Here is a 13,575-nt window from a genome sequence, read left to right as displayed (position 1 = left end):
GTGTTTTGGTTTTGGATTCGGTTCCGCGGCCGTGTTTTGGATTCGGACGCGTTTTGGCAAAACCTCACCGAAAAATTTTTGTCGGATTCGGGTGTGTTTTGGATTCGGGTGTTTTTTTCAAAAACCCCTAAAAAACAGCTTAAATCATAGAATTTGGGGGTCATTTTGATCCCATAGTATTATTAACCTCAATAACCATAATTTCCACTCATTTCCAGTCTATTCTGAACACCTCACACCTCACAATATTATTTTTAGTCCTAAAATTTGCACCGAGGTCGCTGGATGGCTAAGCTAAGCGACCCAAGTGGCCGGCACAAACACCTGGCCCATCTAGGAGTGGCACTGCAGTGTCAGGCAGGATGGCACTTCAAAAAAATAGTCCCCAAACAGCACATGATGCAAAAGAAAAAAAGAGGCGCACCAAGGTCGCTGTGTGACTAAGCTAAGCGACACAAGTGGCCGACACAAACACCTGGCCCATCTAGGAGTGGCACTGCAGTGTCAGACAGGATGGCACTTCCAAAAAATAGTCCCCAAACAGCACATGATGCAAAGAAAAAAAGAGGCACACCAAGGTCGCTGTGTGACTAAGCTAAGTGACACAAGTGGCCGACACAAACACCTGGCCCATCTATGAGTGGCACTGCAGTGTCAGGCAGGATGGCACTTCAAAAAAATAGTCCCCAAACAGCACATAATGCAAAGAAAAAAAGAGGCGCACCAAGGTCGCTGTGTGACTAAGCTAAGCGACACAAGTGGCCGACACAAACACCTGGCCCATCTAGGAGTGGTACTGCAGTGTCAGGCAGGATGGCACTTCAAAAAAATAGTCCCCAAACAGCACATGATGCAAAGAAAAATGAAAGAAAAAAGAGGTGCAAGATGGAATTGTCCTTGGGCCCTCCCACCCACCCTTATGTTGTATAAACAGGACATGCACACTTTAACGAACCCATCATTTCAGCGACAGGGTCTGCCACACGACTGTGACTGAAATGACTGGTTGGTTTGGGCCCCCACCAAAAAAAGAAGCAATCAATCTCTCCTTGCACAAACTGGCTCTACAGAGGCAAGATGTCCACCTCATCATCATCCTCCGATTCCTCACCCCTTTCACTGTGTACATCCCCCTCCTCACAGATTATTAATTCGTCCCCACTGGAATCCACCATCTCAGGTCCCTGTGTACTTTCTGGAGGCAATTGCTGCTGGTGAATGTCTCCACGGAGGAATTGATTATAATTCATTTTTAAGAACATCATCTTCTCCACATTTTCTGGAAGTAACCTCGTACGCCAATTGCTGACAAGGTGAGCGGCTGCACTAAACACTCTTTCGGAGTACACACTGGAGGGAGGGCAACTTAGGTAGAATAAAGCCAGTTTGTGCAAGGGCCTCCAAATTGCCTCTTTTTCCTGCCAGTATACGTACGGACTGTCTGACGTGCCTACTTGGATGCGGTCACTCATATAATCCTCCACCATTCTTTCAATGGTGAGAGAATCATATGCAGTGACAGTAGACGACATGTCAGTAATCGTTGGCAGGTCCTTCAGTCCGGACCAGATACATAGAAACATAGAATTTGTCGGCAGATAAGAACCACTTGGCCCATCTAGTCTGCCCCTTATTTTTTTTTATATTATTTTTTAACACTAACCTTATTTGATCCTTATTTCTTTGTAAGGATATCCTTATGTCTATCCCATGCATGTTTAAATTGCTCTACTGTCTTAGCCTCTACCACCTCTGATGGGAGGCTATTCCACTTGTCCACTACCCTTTCTGTGAAATAATTTTTCCGCAAATTTCCCCTGAACCTCCCCCCCTCCAGTCTCAGTGCATGTCCTCGTGTCCTATTGCTTCTCTTCATTTGGAGAATGTTTCCCTCCTGGACTTTGTTAAAACCCTTCATATATTTGAAAGTTTCTATCATGTCCCCCCTTTCCCTTCTCTGCTCCAAACTATACATATTGAGATTTCTTAGTCTTTCTGGGTATGTTGTGTGATGTAGGCCATGCACCATTTTAGTTGCCCTCCTTTGTACAGTTTCTAATGTATTAATATCCTTTTGAAGATATGGCCTCCAGAACTGAATACAGTATTCTAGATGAGGCCGTACCAATGACCTATACAGTGGCATTATTACTTCTTTCTTTCTGCTGCTGATTCCCCTCCCAATGCAGCCAAGCATCTGACTAGCCTTCCTCATTGCCTTGTTACATTGCTTACCTGCTTTTAAGTCATCTGAAATAGTGACTCCTAGATCCCTTTCCTCCTCAGTAGTTTCCAGTATAGTACCATTAATACTGTATTTAGCTTTAGGATTTTTGAGACCCAAGTGCATGATCTTGCATTTTTTGGCATTAAACTGTAATTGCCAGACTCTTGACCATTCCTCTAGTCTACCTAGATCCTCAATCATTTGTTTTACCCCACCTGGTGTGTCTACCCTGTTGCATACCTTTGTGTCATCTGCAAAAAGGCATACTTTCCCTTTAATGCCATTTGCAATGTCACCAATAAAGATATTAAAAAGCACTGGTCCAAGTACAGATCCCTGGGGTACTCCACTGGTAACATTTCCCTCCTGTGAATGCACTCCATTTACCACAACTCTCTGTTTTCTATCCTTCAACCAAGATCTTATCCATTCAATAATCCTAATATCCAATCCCAAACTTTCAAGTTTATTTAGCAATCTGCGATGTGGAACTGTGTCAAAAGCCTTACTAAAGTCTAGATAAGCTAAATCCATGGCTCCACCTTTATCCATCACTTTAGTCACACAATCAAAAAAGTCAATAAGATTTGTTTGACATGATCTCCCCCCAGTGAATCCATGCTGTTTGGGATCCAGTAAATTGCCGGATTTGAGATAATCTACAACTCTTTCTTTTAAGAGTGTTTCCATCAATTTCCCTACTACTGATGTAAGACTCACTGGTCTGTAGTTGTTTGCCTCTTCCTTGCTTCCACTTTTGTGCAGTGGGACTACGTTTGCTCTTTTCCAGTCCCCTGGAATTTCTCCTGTAGCTAATGACTGGTTGAATAATTCTGTCAATGGTGCTACCAGCACCTCTTTAAGTTCTTTTAATATCCTTGGATGTATCCCATCTGGCCCCATAGATTTGTCCACTTTCAGCTTTGAGAGTTCTGTTAGGACCTTCTCCTCTGTAAATGTACTTGTTTCATTTTCCTGAATATCCCTGCAACTTAACTGTGGCCCCTTCCCCTCTCTTTCAGTAGTAAATACTGAGCAAAAATAATCATTAAGATGATCTGCTATTAAATTGTCTCCTTCAACAAGACTCCCAGTGTCCGTCTTTAGGCCCTCATTCCGAGTTGTTCGCTCGTTCTTTTTCATCGCATCGCAGTGAAAATCCGCTTAGTACGCATGCGCAAAGTTCGCACTGCGACTGCGCCAAGTAACTTTACTATGAAGAAAGTATTTTTACTCACGGCTTTTTCTTCGCTCCGGCGATCGTAATGTGATTGACAGGAAATGGGTGTTACTGGGCGGAAACACGGCGTTTCAGGGGCGTGTGGCTGAAAACGCTACCGTTTCCGGAAAAAACGCAGGAGTGGCCGGAGAAACGGTGGGAGTGCCTGGGCGAACGCTGGGTGTGTTTGTGACGTCAACCAGGAACGACAAGCACTGAAATGATCGCACAGGCAGAGTAAGTCTGGAGCTACTCAGAAACTGCTAAGTAGTTAGTAATCGCAATATTGCGAATACATCGGTCGCAATTTTAAGAAGCTAAGATTCACTCCCAGTAGGCGGCGGCTTAGCGTGTGTAACTCTGCTAAATTCGCCTTGCGACCGATCAACTCGGAATGAGGGCCTTAGTTTTATAATTCCGCCTTTTGTTTTTCTCTTTTCGCTTATATACCTAAAAAAAGTTTTGCCTCCTTTACCCACTGACTGGGCCATTTTCTCCTCAGCTTGTGCCTTTGCACATCTGATTACCTTCTTTGTCTCCTTCTGTCTAACAAGATATATCTTTTTGTCTTCATTATTTTGTGTCTGCTTATATTTCCTAAAAGCCATCTTTTTTGCTCTCACAATATTTGCTACTTCTTTTGCAAACCACACTGGCTTCCTTTTCCTTGTGTTTTCCCTAACAGTTTTGATACAAAGGTCTGTTGCCTACAATATTGCACATTTGAATGTTTCCCACCTCTCCTGCACTGTTTCCAAGTTCCTCCACTCTGCCAAAGAATCGCTTACACATTTTCCCATCCCTACAAAATCAGCCTTCCTAAAATCCAACACCTTTGTTTTTGTATGGGACGAGTCAGTCTCTGTCTTAATGCTGAACCATACTGCTTGATGATCACTTGATCCCAGGTTTTCACCAACTTTTACGTCCGATAATCTGTCTCCATTTGTAAGTATTAAGTCTAATATTGCGTCTTTCCGAGTGGGCTCCCTCACCAATTGGTGGAGGGATGCTCCCTGAAGGGAATTTAAAATGTTCCTACTTCTAGTGGAACTAGCAACAGACACCTCCCAGTTTACATCAGGAAGATTAAAGTCTCCCATGATTATTACCTCTCCTTTTAATGCCATTTTAGTTATGTCCTGCAATAGGTTCTTGTCAAGTTCCTCTTCCTGACCTGGTGGCCTGTATATCACGCCAATACGAATAATCAACTTTTCCCCTGCTTCTATGGTCACCCAAAGGGCCTCAGTTTTTTCTTCAATACTTTGTATTAATGTAGTATTTATGGCATTTTTTACATACATTGCTACCCCTCCTCCGATTTTTCCAATTCTGTCCTTCCTAAATAAAGTATATCCCGGTATAGCTATGTCCCAGTCATGATTTTCATTGTACCATGACTCTGTAATTGCCACAATGTCTAGCTCATCCCTTGTCATTATTGCAGTTAGTTCTGGGGTTTTATTTCCTAAGCTCCTAGCATTTGCACACATAGCTTTTAGAGTTTTGTTTGTGCTTTTTCTGTTCCTAGCTATGTTCTTCTCTCTGCCTATTTTTATTTGGTTTTGATCTGAATTATCTTCTGTTGCTGTGGATATGCTTCCTATTCCTTTTGCCTGCAGAAACAATACCTCTGTGTTGGGGGAGCAGATTTCTTTATTCCTATTTGGTTCACTGCCCCCCAGATGTCAGCACTCGCTCCAGACTGCCCTGCATCACCGCCAGCGGGTGGGCTCGGAATTCTTAGCCTTTTCCTCGCACCCCCAGTTGCGGGAGAATGTGAAGGAGGAGATGTTGACGGGTCACGTTCCGCTTGACTTGACAATTTTCTCACCAGCAGGTCTTTGAACCTCTGCAGACTTGTGTCTGCCGGAAAGAGAGATACAACGTAGGTTTTAAATTTAGGATCGAGCACGGTGGCCAAAATGTAGTGCTCTGATTTCAACAGATTGACCACCCGTGAATCCTGGTTAAGCGAATTAAGGGCTCCATCCACAAGTCCCACATGCCTAGCGGAATCGCCGTGTTTTAGCTCCTCCTTCAATGTCTCCAGCTTCTTCTGCAAAAGCCTGATGAGGGAAAGACCTGACTCAGGCTGGCAGTGTCTGAACTGACTTCACGTGTGGCAAGTTCAAAGGGTTGCAGAACCTTGCACAACGTTGAAATCATTCTCCACTGCGCTTGAGTCAGGTGCATTCCCCCTCCTTTGCCTATATCGTGGGCAGATGTATAGGCTTGAATGGCCTTTTGCTGCTCCTTCATCCTCTGAAGCATATAGAGGGTTGAATTCCATCTCGTTACCACCTCTTGCTTCAGATGATAGCAGGGCAGGTTCAGGAATGTTTGCTGGTGCTCCAGTCTTCGGCACGCGGTGGCTGAATGCCGAAAGTGGCCCGCAATTCTTCGGGCCACCGACAGCATCTCTTGCACGCCCCTGTCATTTTTTAAATAATTCTGCACCACCAAATTCAATGTATGTGCAAAACATGGGACGTGCTGGAATTTGCCCAGATGTAATGCACGCACAATATTGCTGGCGTTGTCCGATGTCACAAATCCCCAGGAGAGTCCAATTGGGGTAAGCCATTCTGCGATGATCTTCCTCAGTTTCCGTAAGAGGTTGTCAGCTGTGTGCCTCTTCTGGAAAGTGGTGATACAAAGCGTAGCCTGCCTAGGAACGAATTGGCGTTTGCGAGATGCTGCTACTGGTGCCGCCGCTGCTGTTCTTGCTGCGGGAGGCAAAACATCTACCCAGTGGGCTGTCACAGTCATATAGTCCTGAGTCTGCCCTGCTCCACTTGTCCACATGTCCGTGGTTAAGTGGACATTGGGTACAACTGCATTTTTTAGGACACTGGTGACTCTTTTTTGAGGTCTGTGTACATTTTCAGTATCGTCTGCCTAGAGAAATGGAACCTAGATGGTATTTGGTACCGGGGACACAGTACCTCAATCAAGTCTCTAGTTGCCTCTGAATTAACGGTGGATACCGGATCCACGTTTCTCACCGCCCAGGCTGCCAAGGCCTGAGTTATCTGCTTTGCAGCAGGATGACTGCTGTGATATTTCATCTTCCTCGCAAAGGACTGTTGGACAGTCAATTGCTTACTGGAAGTAGTACAAGTGGTCTTCCGACTTCCCCTCTGGGATGACGATCGACTCCCAGCAGCAACAACAGCAGCGCCAGCAGCAGTAGGCGTTACACTCAAGGATGCATCGGAGGAATCCCAGGCAGGAGAGGACTCGTCAGACTTGCCAGTGACATGGCCTGCAGGACTATTGGCTTTCCTGGGTAAGGAGGAAATTGACACTGAGGGAGTTGGTGGTTTGCAGGAGCTTGGTTACAAGAAGAAGGGATTTAGTTGTCAGTGGACTCCTTCCGCTGTCACCCAAAGTTTTTGAACTTGTCACTGACTTCTGATTAATGCGGTCCAGGTGACGTATAAGGGAGGATGTTCCTAGGTGGTTAACGTCCTTACCCCTACTTATTACAGCTTGACAAAGGCAACACACGGCTTGACACCTGTTGTCCGCATTTGTGTTGAAATAATTCCACACCGAAGAGCTAATTTTTTTTGTATTTTGACCAGGCATGTCAATGGCCATATTCGTCCCACGGACAACAGGTGTCTCCCCAGGTGCCTGACTTAAACAAACCACCTCACCATCAGAATCCTCCTTGTCAATTTCCTCCCCAGCGCCAGCAACACCCATATCCTCATCCTGGTGTACTTCAACAGTGACATCTTCAATTTGACTATCAGGAACTGGACTGCGGGTGCTCCTTCCAGCACTTGCAGGGGGCGTGCAAATGGTGGAAGGCGCAAGCTCTTCCCGTCCAGTGTTGGGAAGGTCAGGCATCGCAACCAACACAATTGGACTCTCCTTGGGGATTTGTGATTTAGAAGAACGCACAGTTCTTTGCTGTGCTTTTGCCAGCTTAAGTCTTTTCATTTTTCTAGCGAGAGGATGAGTGCTTCCATCCTCATGTGAATCTGAACCACTAGCCATGAACATAGGCCAGGGCCTCAGCCGTTCCTTGCCACTCCGTGTCGTAAATGGCATATTGGCAAGTTTACGCTTCTCATCAGACGCTTTCAATTTTGATTTTTGGGTCATTTTACTAAACTTTTGTTTTTTGGATTTTACATGCTCTCTACTATGACATTGGGCATCGGCCTTGGCAGACAACGTTGATGGCATTTCATCGTCTCGGCCATGACTAGTGGCAGCAGCTTCAGCACGAGGTGGAAGTGGATCTTGATCTTTCCCTATTTTAACCTCCACATTTTTGTTCTCCATTTTTTAATGTGTGGAATTATATGCCAGTATCAATAGCAATGGCCTACTACTATATATACTGCGCACAACTGAAATGCACCACAGGTATGGATGGATAGTATACTTGACGACACAGAGGTAGGTACAGCAGTGGCCTACTGTACCGTACTGCTATATATATTATATACTGGTGGTCAGCAAACTGTGCAAAACTGAAATGCACCACAGGTATGGATGGATTGTATACTTGACGACACAGAGGTAGGTACAGCAGTGGCCTACTGTACCATACTGCTATATATATTATATACTGGTGGTCAGCAAACTGTGCAAAACTGAAATGCACCACAGGTATGGATGGATAGTATACTTGACAACACAGAGGTAGGTAGAGCAGTGGCCTACTGTACCGTTCTGCTATATATATTATATACTGGTGGTCAGCAAACTGTGCAAAACTGAAATGCACCACAGGTATGGATGGATAGTATACTTGACGACACAGAGGTAGGTACAGCAGTGGCCTACTTTACCGTACTGCTATATATATTATATACTGGTGGTCAGCAAACTGTGCAAAACTGAAATGCACCACAGGTATGGATGGATAGTATACTTGACGACACAGAGGTAGGTAGAGCAGTGGCCTACTGTACCGTACTGCTATATATATTTTATACTGGTGGTCAGCAAACTGAGCAAAACTGAAATGCACCACAGGTATGGATGGATAGTATACTTGACGACACAGAGGTAGGTACAGCAGTGGCCTACTGTACTGTACTGCTATATATATTATATACTGGTGGTCAGCAAACTGTGCAAAACTGAAATGCACCACAGGTATGGATGGATAGTATATTTGACGACACAGAGGTAGGTACAGCAGTGGCCTTCTGTACCGTACTCCTATATATTATATACTGGTGGTCAGCAAAATTATGCACTGTACTCCTACTATATACTACAATGCAGCACAGATATGGAGTGTTTTTCAGGCAGACAACTTATACTGGTGGTCACTGGTCAGCAAAACTCTGCACTGTACTCCTCCTATATAATATACTGGTGGTCCCCAGTGCCCACAATAAAGCAGTGTGAGCACAGATATATGCAGCACACTGAGCACAGATATGGAGTGTTTTTCAGGCAGACAACGTATACTGGTGGTCACTGTCAGCAAAACTCTGCACTGTACTCTTCCTATATAATACAGCTGCTCCCCAGATCCCACAATTAAGCAGTGTGAGCACAGATATATGCAGCACACTGAGCACAGATTAGGAGCGTTTTTTTCAGGCAGAGAACGGATAAAACTGGTGGTCACTGATCAGCAAAACTCTGCACTGTACTCCTCCTATATTATACAGCTGCTCCCCAGTCCTCCCCACAATTAAGCAATAAAGCACAATCAAGTTCAACAATAAACGGAGAGGACGCCAGCCACGTCCTCTCCCTAACATTTCCAATGCACGAGTGAAAATGGCGGCGACGCGCGGCTGCTTATATAGAATCCGAATCTCGCGAGAATCCGACAGCGGGATGATGACGTTCGGGCGTGCTCGGGTTAACCGAGCCATACGGGAGAATCCGAGTATGCCTCGGACCCGTGTAAAATGGGTGAAGTTCGGGGGGGTTCGGTTTCCGAGGAACCGAACCCGCTCATCACTAGTTCCCGTGAGCGTCAGATCGGATCCCCTAGGTCGCTAGTGCTGCACTCATGATATATCGTAATCGCCTGGAATCACATGGAAAAAGGTGTGTTTTTTTTATGCCTTCGATATATCGCCTGCAATATATCGTAGGAAGTTTGACTGGCATTCTTAGGACACTCCCATCAGCGGCAGCAGCAGCGATGCAGCAACCGGATAGCTCTACTCTATATATCCGATTTGATTGGATTTCCATTGCCCAAAGTATGTATTTCCATACTGACCACCAATCACTGTCCACCTATCACACTGTCCACCAATGTAATCACACTGACCATCAATGTAATCACACTGACCACCAATGTATTATAAATTATTGTTCACATTTTATTTCTGTGTGCACAAAGTGATTTTTACCCCCTAAAGCCATGTGTTTCCACCGGCACTATACCCCCATGCTGCACCATGTGTTTCTGTGTGGCCAAAGTCATTTTAACCCCCAAATGGCCATGTGTTTTCACCGCCACTGTATCCCAATGCTGCACCTTGTGTTTCTGTGTGCCCAAAGTCATTTTAACCCCCAAATGGCCATGTGTTTTCACCGCCACTGTACCCCAATGCTGCACCATGTGTTTCTGTGTGCCCAAAGTCATTTTATCCCCCCTAGACATGTACCGTGGCCATGAATGTCTCTGAAAGGTCAAGGCCAAGGGGTATTCCGATAAAATGCGACGGAATGAGGCATTGGAGGAGTTAGTGGAGTACTGCAGGTCCTTTGTGTCCGGTGCTGACAAAGAATCGGTCAAGAAAATGATCCAGAACCTGCGTACGATGTTCCTCAAAGAACAAAAAAAAATGGAAAAGTCTAAAAGGTCTGGAGCAGGTTCTTCCCAGATTTATAAGACCTCGTTCTGGTACTACCCCATGCTGGAGTTTGTCCTGGACCAGGAGGCAACCCAGACATGTTTCACTTCCCTCCCTCGGACTGCCACACCAGAGCCTGATGACAGTGACCTATCTCTGTCGGCATCTGTAAGTATATTTTTAATACGTTTTTAAGTTTTTCCAAGTTCCACCATCAGTCCAACACAGTACACTAATTAAATGTGAGCCTCTTGCCAATCGACTGCACCCACCCCGTTAAAATAGGCCAGGTACTCGTCCCTGACCTGTTTTGCCTGTAGACTCTACCTAAATTGGAGTGGAGGTGGTACCACAGAGGGAAATGGTGAAGTCTCCTCTGGGTGTTCTGGGTCTGGGCCTCCTTGCGCTTCTCTGGGCAGTGTCCTATGCTGGGTGGTTTTGCTGCACAAATAGTTATGCAGGACACAGCACGCAGTCACCACCCAATCAATCTTCTCCACCTGCAAATTGATAGCCGTAAGCAATATGCGGAAGTGGGTAGACAGGATCCCAAAAGTGTTCTCTACAATTCGTCGTGCCCGGGATAGCCTAAAATTGTTGATGCGCTTCTCCCTTGTCAGGTGCCTTTGGTGGTACGGCTTCATAATGTTCTCGTGGAGTGCGAATGCCTCATCAGCAATGAAAACAAAATTGACGGCCGTGCTGGGTTTGCTCCCTAGATGACAAGTTCAGGGTCTTTGTGGTGAGCCGCTCATAGAAGGTGGTATTCTTCAGTGACCCACGGTCTGAGGCATGTCCGTTTTTGCCAATGTCAATGAAGATGAATTCATAGTTGGCATTCCCCACTGCCATCAGCACGATGCTGAAATACCCTTTATAATTATAATAAAGGGATCCGCTGTTTGCAGGAGGGTTGATGCTGACGTGCTTGCCATCTATCGCTCCCCCACAGTTCGGGAAATGCCAGGTGGTGGCAAACTCCTCTGCCACGGCTTGCCATTCTGATGTACTTGCAGGGAGCTATAAAAAAAATAGAAATAAAAAATGAAAACATGTATTTCAACAGTGTATTTTTTTTATCTACTACAGATTGGAAGTGTGGAGATTCCCGCCACCCCAGACCTCAGCATCATCCACGATTATGGAGGAATCCCAGCCCCAAGTTCCTACCCCTGATACCTCTGCAGCACCAGCTCCTCCGCTGCGCCCTCGGAAGAGAAGCCAAAAAAAAAAAAACACACTGCCCAGGAGGGCGAAGACCTTATATTCGAGGAAATAAAGTCAAGACTTGCCCAGCCAACCCTGCCCCCCCCCACCCCCAACCACTACTCCAAATTTCCAAATTTGGGGAATTTATGGCATCTGCAATGCGAAACCTACCTCTGGGTCAAGCGGAGCAGATTCAGCGTCTCAATTTAAAGATGCTGAACAAAGCCTGGAAATCCAAACTCCATGATGATGTCATACTATTCGACTGCCATCCTCTCACTCTTCCACCCACCCAATCCCATCCTATTCCGCCCACCCAACCCCATCTCATTCCGCCCACCCAACCACAGCCTACTCCCCCACCCACCTGCTCCTCAGCCATATACTCTGCTATGCTGGAGGCAGAGGAGGACATGTCGCAGTTTGAAGACTTGTAGTGATCTTATAATTCCCAATAAATATGGTGCGTTATAGGCTGCATGGTGTTTTGGGCCCAGATTTTTGGGGTAGGATACACCCATGCTGTAGGTGCATAATAATGGGGCCGGGACCATTCATTCTGCACTTTACAGCATGTGTGTGTTCTCCCAATCCAATCTGTGCCCAAAACACCATAGAGCCCTCCATTTTAGGAGTGAAAGTATCGCCCCATATTTATTGGGAATGAAAAGCAAAATAAACTATTATTTAATCCTTTGAATTATTTCATTTTATGTATATATATATATATATATACACACAGTATGTGTATATATATATATATATATATATCCAAATTGAATCGGCACTCACTGTTACTTAATATAAACAATGCTCAGGTGCCATCCGAAACATACTTTGTATAATTACCACTCCTAGCAGGCGGCGGCACTCAGAGTCTGGTCTTAGCAATAAGGTGCCGCCGCCTGCTAGGAGTGGTAATTATATATATATATATATATATATATATATATATATATATAAAAAGTACAGCACTCACCAAAATAAGCTCAATTATCCTCACAGCATCTCTGGATAAATGAATAAACGATGGGGGTTTAGTTAGTGAATTGGCCAATGCACAGAAGCCTGCATACCGCTCCACGGTACCCCACCTTCATGCAGGTCCTACACTATCACCAAATCATCTAAATTAAAACCTGGCAACTGTATCTCATAATATAACTGCAAAAATGCCCACTTGGTGTAAGGTATACCTGCCATGAACTGCATGGCTTTTAAAGGTACACTAGTCACCTGACACTGGCTAATCATTTACTAAAGGGCAGCTGACACAGGTTTAAGATAATTGGGGTGCATGAACAGAGTTCTGTGCATTGGCCAATTCACTAACTATAAACCCCCATCGTTTATTCATTTATCCAGAGATGCTGTGAGGATAATTGAGCTTATTTTGGTGAGTGCTGTACTTTTTGTTTCTATATTTTTGAGTAGGTGGCCATGGGCTACATGCACCCCACCCTATTAGTGGCGAGTGCGGATACTGCACCCCACTTCTGGGGTGGCGAGTGCTGTGGTTTTCTATATGCTGGTATATTTTAGGGTTAACCCCTGGTTAACTCATTAACTGTGGCCACAAACTCTGTTCATGCACCCCAATTATCTTAAACCTGTGTCAGCTGCCCTTTAGTAAATGATTAGCCAGTGTCAGGTGACTAGTGTACCTTTAAAAGCCATGCAGTTCATGGCAGGTATACCTTACACCAAGTGGGCATTTTTGCAGTTATATTATGAGATACAGTTGCCAGGTTTTAATTTAGATGATTTGGTGATAGTGTAGGACCTGCATGAAGGTGGGGTACCGTGGAGCGGTATGCAGGCTTCTGTGCATTGGCCAATTCACTAACTAAACCCCCATCGTTTATTCATTTATCCAGAGATGCTGTGAGGATAATTGAGCTTATTTTGGTGAGTGCTGTACTTTTTGTTTCTATATTTTTGAGTAGGTGGCCATGGGCTACATGCACCCCACCCTATTAGTGGCGAGTGCGGATACTGCAGCACCCCACTTCTGGGGTGGCGAGTGCTGTGGTTTTCTATATGCTGGTATATTTTAGGGTTAACCCCTGGTTAACTCATTAACTGTGGCCACAAACTCTGTTCATGCACCCCAATTATCT

Source organism: Pseudophryne corroboree, chromosome 5 (genome assembly GCF_028390025.1).
Source record: "Pseudophryne corroboree isolate aPseCor3 chromosome 5, aPseCor3.hap2, whole genome shotgun sequence".
Taxonomy (NCBI): Eukaryota; Metazoa; Chordata; class Amphibia; order Anura; family Myobatrachidae; genus Pseudophryne; species Pseudophryne corroboree.
Note: the sequence above shows the minus strand (reverse complement) of the source record.